This window comes from Austrofundulus limnaeus, unplaced genomic scaffold (genome assembly GCF_001266775.1).
Source record: "Austrofundulus limnaeus strain Quisiro unplaced genomic scaffold, Austrofundulus_limnaeus-1.0 Scaffold3, whole genome shotgun sequence".
In the NCBI taxonomy this organism is placed as follows: Eukaryota; Metazoa; Chordata; class Actinopteri; order Cyprinodontiformes; family Rivulidae; genus Austrofundulus; species Austrofundulus limnaeus.
Genome location: NW_013952405.1, coordinates 2,782,339 through 2,790,979, shown reverse-complemented (window position 1 = coordinate 2,790,979; position 8,641 = coordinate 2,782,339). Strand labels below are relative to the sequence as shown.

The 8,641-nt window shown below is 41.1% G+C and overlaps 1 long non-coding RNA gene across 1 annotated transcript; it reads left to right on the top strand.

Annotated features, from left to right (window-relative positions):
• Positions 1 to 4,047: 4,047 nt before the first annotated feature.
• On the top strand, positions 4,048 to 6,580 carry LOC106523792 (uncharacterized). Its single transcript, XR_001310928.1, has 3 exons — positions 4,048 to 4,133; positions 4,210 to 4,394; positions 6,480 to 6,580. It is a non-coding gene; the product is annotated as an uncharacterized LOC106523792 (long non-coding RNA).
• Positions 6,581 to 8,641: the final 2,061 nt, after the last annotated feature.

The following is an 8,641-nucleotide window of genomic DNA, read 5'->3' as shown; positions in this document are numbered from 1 at the left end:
GTGTGTGTGTGTGTGTGTGTGTGTGTGTGTGTGTGTGTGTGTGGCAAATCCGAAAGAGGAGAGGTACGCAGGTTCTTTTCCCAGATGAAGGGGACAGGTGTTAGGGACAGGAGGTGCCGTGTGGCCTGGGGGTGTGGTCAGGTGGTGACACACTTGTGCCCACTTACACATGGGGTTCTGGTTACACACACACACACACACACACACACACACACTCAGATCATATTGACCATGTGTTCTAACGTGCAACATAAGCCCATCGAACCTCTCATGCTTTGCAAATCTATGAGTCAAAACAAACCAAGAATGATTCTCATTATGCCAAAGTAAACACAGAAAACTGAGCTCTGTAGCAGAATAATGTGATTACAGTTTGAGAGATGACAGGTTGTATGAACTGAGCAGGACACACATGCAGAACTTTGTAGGGATTGTGTTGCCATAAAAAGTGTGAGAGGAACAACAATTATAAAGTGGTTCTATGTGTTTCCTGTGTGACTGTCAGGGTAAAATGTAAAAAAAAAAAAAAAATACAAATAAAAAACCAATTTGGTAACAATTTTAACAACCAATAAGCTCAAATCTTTACAGAATGAACATAGACATGGGTTTGACTTCGACTGACGGGCGTTTTATGTGTATTGTAGCATGTGGCATCCAGCAGGGATCTATTCACGGACCACTCCCCATCCAAATATATTTGGGTCACACAGATATTTTTGAAATGCTTTTTCTTCCAAGGCTGGGTCTTGAACAAAAGTCATGTATAAATTTGCTGAAAGTTGTTGGGAATCATTGATGTGTGAAACCTGAAGCCCTTTGCAATAGATGTCTAAACAAGCTAAAACAAAAACTGAGCTGAGTTTAATTAAAAATGTGTTTAGTCTGTCTGAGTTGCAGCTTAACATTGATTAGCTGTCATTTAGACTTATCTGGAGAAGACAAAGGAGATGTATGTGGACTTCAGGAGGGGTAGGAACTCCCATCCACCCCTGCACATTGGAGGATCTGCAGTTGAAGTAGTGACAAGCTACAAGTACCTGGGTACGCAGATGAGCAACGACCTCAGCTGGAAGAACACCATCAGTCTGGTCAGGAAGGCACACCAGCGGCTCTACTTTCGAATGAGATGGGCTGGACTCAGCAATTCAGTCCTGCTGAATTGCTACAGTGGAGAGCGTTCTGTGTTCAGGAATCAGTGTGGCACGGAAACTGCACTGTTGCAGAGATGAGAGCACTGCAGAGGGTGGTGAAGGCTGCACAGAGAACTGCCGGAGTCAGCCTCCCCACCACCACCGACATCTACACCTCCAGATGCAGGAAGAGAGCCACCTGCATCATGAAGCACCCCACCCACCCAGCACACAGACTCTTTGCTCTGCTCCCACCTCAGGGAAGGAGGCTGCGGAGTATTAAGTGCAAAACGTCAAGACTGCATTCTTGAAGCCATTAGACTGGCTACCAGCAAATAAAAAGAACAACACYAGTCACCTTATGCATCCTGTGCAAACTGTTCATGCTGCTATATATTTATGACAWTTTGTCTCATGCTMWTGCCACCCAMCTCTCTCTACTTCTCTTTTATTTAAGTATTACTTTATATTTCACTTATTCTTTCTTCTTCTTTTCATGTATACATTGCTCTGGGGTTAAACTGGAACCATGGGTACAGAATTTCATTCCACCTCATGTTAGAAACATGTGATGTGAATGACAATAAAGTCTCCTTGATCCTTGATCTGTTTAAAATAAATAGATGTCTAAAAGGCATTATTTGTCCAAGCTTAGTCGGGCTATATAATTTAAAATTAAAAGTTTTGTAAGAACAAGAGCTCCAGATTAACATGGATTAGCAGCCATTTTCTTAGAGTCAGAAAATGTCCTTTTCAAGTCAAACAAACAATGTGTGACAATGTCAAAAAATTTGCATCATTCAAGTGTAACTCACCAAAAACAATCCAATAATTCCCTGAAAGGATCTTAAAATTACATTTAGAGAGCACATCGAAAGCTGGGTGTCCCTTGTTTGTAGCGTTGGTGTGTGTGTGTGTGTGGAACATGTCGTGTTTCTGTAAAACTGTGGAGATGGAGGAGATAGACGTCCGGCCCTGAGGTGTGGATTTCAGGCAGGTGCATTTTCTTGCCCAGTGGCACCTCAAGGGACAGGATAGGACAAGACGAGAGYGGGGGKAGGAGGAGGAGGAGRAGAGGGGAGGCAATCTGTGCTCTTTGCAGCAACACACACACAATCTACCGGTAGATCCTCGCTCAAAAGGCTGCCCTCCTTCCCCCCTCCCACCCGTCCTGCATCAGCAGCTCCCCTCGCTCCTTCTTTTAGTGGAATTCTTTCGGGACAATAGGACAAGTCCCGGTCTTTTGGCTGGTGCCTCCCTGGGCCTTCACAGGTCCTGACAGGAAAACAAAAGTGCACCTTGCACCTCTCAGCACCACCAGCAGCACCCTGAGGGCAAATACCTGAATACCTGCGGTTTAAATAAAAAGCGAGAGAGAGAGAAAGAAACCAAACAGAGTTAGGGGGTTAGAAGGAATGACGCATCATGAGGTAAGAAAGAAGAGAAGGATGAATAAAAGGAGAAAAACAGCTGCTGCCGTGTGTAATACAGTATATCTTACATTAAATTCTGATTCCTCGGTCAGAGATGCAAACGCTGTATTAYTTTTCCAGAAGAAACCTCAAAACGAGAAACAACATACAAACATCACTATGTTAGCCATTTACTTTAAAATGTTAAGACTTTCTTTATTACATCCCTCTCAGGATGTTTCTCTTCGCTCATGTTGTGACCTGCTGGTCTTGTTCATGCTCTCTCCTCATGCTGCCTTTTCTTACACAACATTTTGTCCTAATGGRCTCACGGCTGCATTATGCAGTAGTTCCACTCTTTTTTTATTAATTCATTTTTTTCAACAGTGTGCGCAAGACAGAATTTGGACAATCTGTGTTGCCAAATCAAAATGACCTGGGGCTCCTTTCAAAGAACCCCCACCCCACTCACCCACCCCGTCTGGGTGAGGAGTGTCAGGTCACACTTCGATTACAACTAATGAAATGAAGGCTGAGGTCACACGACTGAAACACTGAAGAGCGAAGCATCTTTTAATAAGAAACACTGAAAAAACTCAGAAACTCATAATCAGTTCATTTTTTATTATAAATAATTAAAGAGCTTCTTTTGACGAAAGCAAATGTCGCCTGTAGGTAATAAAAATAATGTTTGTTCTGATCTATAGTAATATCTTCTTTAAGCATGACCTGTGAACAAGATTTCTATTTTTTATTCGTATTACATCACACTTTTTTTATCAGCTGGAGTGGGGACACTGCAGCAGAAGAGTCTGAGATGTGTGCTCCACACAGAGGTCAGTGTGACACAGAGCAGCACCGGACGTGTACAATTTGATGTGTTTCTGTTCAACACTGGCTCCAAAACAGCTCACAGTGTACCAGACCAGAACAAAAACACAACGCAAACTGCTTAATCTCCTCATTGAAAACTGTTTAAAATGGACATTTTGGTGTGTKTTTTTATAAATGCCACATTAATGACTTTAATGAATCACCTCCCTTTTAAAAACAGCTTTAACAAAATAGACAACATCTGGAAAACAATAWGTTGCCACAAAACTGTAATAGTGCATATCAGTCAGTATAAATCATGTAGATCTCAGTGAGAGGACATGTTAAACTGACGGTCTGATCTTTTAAAGTGGAGTTTTCTGGAAAGCAAATAAAAAATTCAAGAAGCATTTCATTTTTATTTCACGTTGGTTTGTTTTCATTCTGGCTTGTCATCGTTCAAATAAATACATAAATAAAAATCTTTCCAGATTTTTGRTGCCTCCCAGACAGAATGAATTTAAGTGTGGTTGGATGAGAAATATAAATTTCATTCTGACACCCTACTGGTTTGTGTGATCCATCACACCTGCACACAACACAAATCATGTCACACTCCAGCAAGACTTATCTGAGGCATTTTGATGAAGTCACCTGATTTCCTCCTGATTGGCTGGCAGCACTAATCACCTCACCTGCTCTGGATTTGACTCATCAGCTCTCAGGCTTCTTCAGGCTGTTTGGAGGATCTTTGCTGAAGCATTGCTACTCTTGGGTAAAGATCTCAGCCTTTTGCTTACACTATTTACCAGTCTGTCTAAATCGTGATTCTTGTCCGTACCTGTCTCCAGAGTTTAAGGACTTCCTGAGTGCCCTCTGATCCACCTGTTTTCCAAGYCTGCCTGTAAACTCTTAYCTGAAGAGCCTCTCACCTGATTCTTCACGTGCWCTGCCTGTCTGCCTCCACCAAACTAAGAACYAAATACTCACCTGTTGACCTGGGGCCATCTCCTCCATGCTGAGTCTATACCTATCTGTAAGAAAGAAAACATCACACCTTTAAACAATAATTCACTGGATAATCAGACCAATACTCACCTCTGCAAACCTTATGCTCCAGGTCCTGTTCCCCATCACGCACCTGTAAATAATGAAGAAAAAACACTTATCTTTATTTTCTAAGTCTCCAGTCTCAATCTGTTTCCAGTTTTGCTCACTCCTGTTTACAAAACCTGATAATATCAGATGTAAAGAAGATGAGTGATAGTATATGTAGGGATGTTGACATTTCRTCAGCAGCTGCTGCCATTTTCTTCCCAAACTGCTGTGACCAGATTTTGCAAAGCTGCTCGGTGCRTTTGCTTGTAATTTCCTCCTGCTTCGTTATTTCTACGAATTTCAACAAATYGGGCTGACATCAGGTAGTTAGCTACAGCCACATCTTCGAGTTTTTAATTTTTTTATGCGTTTTGAAGAGACAATTTTTTTTGAAAAGAGGATCAAAGTAAATCACCCGAGTTTTTTTAGTGACCCCTTAAAGAGATAAGCTGCCATGAAGAACATTATTTTATCTGCCCTTCGTCCAAATTTGATAATGATTTGAAACGTCAAAGTATTTTTTTTTATCCAGAACAGCGCTTGTTGCAAAGTGTTTTGATGCTTTTCTTTGTTACTTGACACATTTAACACACTGTCATTGGTTGAGGAGCTTTGTTTACAAAACAGATGTCCACATGTTTTTTAAATTGTTTTAATTTCCTTTACTTTCTAAGACAAATTAAGTTGATTTGATGCTGCGGTTTACCTTGTGATGTTATTTTATACCTTTTCTGCTACTTTTGAATTGGCTTTTATTACGTTTTATTAGTTTTTAGGATACAAGATGCTTCCTACAAAACCAGAATGGGAATCTTTTCCTAAAATTCCATGGCGATATCTTGAATACTGAGGAAGTTATGAGCAAAATTAGAAAACAGCAAGGTGAAATGGTCACAAAGGCCCTGTTGGTTCTGCTGTGAACTACAGCAAGAAAACATGAGCTGATTTCACCTAAACAAAACATCAATAACTTCTCTCATACTTCAGATAATCACATGATTTTGGTGTTATTTTGTATGGTATGAAACGTTCTTTTGGAATCCGCTGTCAGATTTAATATTGGTGTAGGATTAAAAATGTATCCACATCCCTAGTATATGCAGCTGACACAGGTAGCCTACTGCTTCCCACATTCTTAACATTACGTAACATTTTAATATAACATTATAGTCATTATGACCTTTAGAAAAGTGGATTTTGGGGAGATGTGCAATAGTCCGCTGTGGTGCAGCTGAGCTTTTGTTATTACATTACATTTACTTTTAAACTTTACGTAGTTTTAAAACCAGAACTTTTACACTTGAGTAAAAAGCTTGAGTTGATGATTTAACTTCTACTGAAGTATTTTTAAACCATAGTACTTGTACTTGAGTAAATAATGTTAATATTTTTGACATCTCTTATTTTACTCGTTACAGACTGCTCTTTGAACAACCTCAGTTTTACCAGGTTGATGAGCTAACAGTTAAACAAGGCAGGGTTAAGACCAAAGTGGATTGGTGTTATTTTAAAACTTCAGTCTAAATAATTTTTTAACAGTTTATGCAAACATTATTTTATAACTTTTCATATCAATGTGACTTTCCCCATTAACTTAGGATTTTATGATTGCTTACGAGTACAGCAGCTAGCTGTTACACTTCTATTGGAGTGTGGTGTACATAAGTGTACTACAAAACTAACAGTAACATACAGATTTATTTAAAAATAAAAAAACAATTCTGAGGATGAAGTTTATTGAAGTTGTTTCACTTAAATGCCATTTTGATGTTGACACATGAACACTGAACTGTGGCGATTCAAAGAGCTATCTACAACAGGTAAGATATTCATTGATCATAACCTTTCACTTCAAAAGATCTGAAATGTTCTAACATCCTGGCTTGCCATTTTGAAGGTATACTTGTCATTTAATTTATTTTTTAACAAATTAAACTGAATTAATGTGAGCATTTGTTCTTTTATCGTCTGGTTGTTTTCTAATGACTCACTGATCAAATTCATTCTCGTTGCTCCTCTGCAGGCGTTCAGTGTGTCCGCGCTCACCTACCGTGAAAGTTCAGGGCCAAGAGAAACACGCACATTCACAGCTGTTTGTCACAAGGTTGGAAACCTCTGATAGAGACAATGTAAGTCATTTGTTTATCCTCCTGTGTCTTTACGACTCATCGTCTGCCCTCTGACCCCTGTGGGACAGAGCCTCAGTGTTGAGGAAGAAAGCGCAACACACATGTGCTATTGAAGGGGACAGCAGGGGTGCAGAGCTGGGCAGGAAATGGCATGTACCCCCTCCTGAAGGTCATTTCTTGGTTTAAAAAAAAAAGGTTCATTTGTGCTGAGATCTGAGTGCTTTGTGTGTACGTGTCACAGAGTAATGGACATTCCTGAAAGGTTCTGGTAACAAAGAAGTATTTTTAGCTGATGTGTGCACTGGTTGGAGTTTTGAACAGAAAATCCTTTTCCCTCCTCCAGGGGAGACCTGAAAAAGGACGATGTGTTCAGCAGCATCCGCAGTGAGCGCGTCCTCTCAGCACATGTCATTGATCAAGCCGGCATTGCAACATGTGGCATTCCTCAGTAAATTCAACTCCCTACTGATTTGATTAATGGGCCCACAAACAGAAACACCCATTCTTCWGCAGACACTCGCCCCTCTCCTCCTCCTGTTTCCTACCTCCTCCCATCCCATCATCATCACCCTCTCCTGCAAACACTGCTTTCTTTTCCAACACATGTTTCATCATTTTTCTACTTGATGCTGGAGTCAATTTGAGTTTCTTTTTCTTTTCTTTTTTTTTTAAGGACAAGGCTGATGGAGAGTTTACTGAGAAGGCACCAAAGGAGAATGTTGGCACTGAGGTTTGGGGCAGTTGTGTAAGAGTTCTGCAGCTTGTAAAARGGGTTGGAAACTTTATCCTACTGACTTAACCCTCCTGGCTTGAATGTGATCCTCCAGTGAATCAGCTCCGCAAACCCTGACAGCTCTGATTTCAGCAATGCACTCTCTCCTCCTGAGTTTGGACCACGATGACCCTCGTTGAACAGAGACCCCCCCCCACCAAAAAAAAAATTCACTCGTTTACACCAGATGCTTTCTATCAGTGCTTTTTGTTTGTGTAGAGGGGGTTGTTTGCACAATACTGGCAAGTCACTTCCTGTTCTAAACATTTCCTCAAATAGATGCATTTGAATGAGCATAAAGGGACGTATCAAGGTCCAGCTCGCCTGAATGTTAGAATTATTTTTGCTTCATTTGGATGCTTCCTGTTGCTTGAACCAAAAGTTTATGTAAAAACTTATCAAGCACCTCTTTGACCCCCTTAAAAAGATGATTGTTTAGAAAAGGCATCATCTTTTGTGATAGAACAAACTGTCAAGCATCAACTTACGCACCRAACTAAATTTAATCACAGAGTGCTTGTTTTTGTACAGTCCCTCTTGTCTTTGTAATTAGGTCAGATGTAATTTATTTCCTGTTTAGAGGAAATCTAATCATTCCTTTGATTTGGGAGCAAACTGCAGAAACAACAGACCACGCAGCCCTCCCCTCCTGTCGGACCACTGGTGTTGTATGTCTGTTGCTAATGGCTCAAGAATGTCAAATTAGTCAGGGAGATGCGTGCACGACGCTGTGATTCAAACACTTTAAGGAGACCAACATGATACCAACGCATGTTGAAAAAAAAAAAGAAAGGTGACAGCTCCAGTGATCTCACTGCCTCAGAGCAAGAAAGTCACCCACTCTGCAAAAACCAGAAAAATGTTTCCCCCACAGCAACATGTCAGGAGTTTGATTTCAAAACGGCCGAAGCCGATGAGAAATGATGAGTCGATTTGCAGGTGGTGGAGTTTAGACGTCCCAATGAGGAGGCTGACRTCTCCGCAGGAATGTTCTGCATCTTTTTTTAAAGGAGATCAGGCATCTTGTCAGCGGCGTGGGTGTGCAGCAAGCCGGAGTGGCTTCACTTCTCACGTTGACAAGAGTCGAGAGAAAGAGGCATCGAAGAAGGTGTCATTGTTGAGTAGATGTGTGTAGCTTCTAAGACAGTGTTTACATTGAGCGAGCCAAGTCATGCAATCTGATCTCAGGCCCTCTGAGTGCCCCCCACGCCCACCCCTCACACACACACACACACCTCTCAACACGAGGGCTACTGGAGGAAGTGCTGTTACCTCACCAAGACG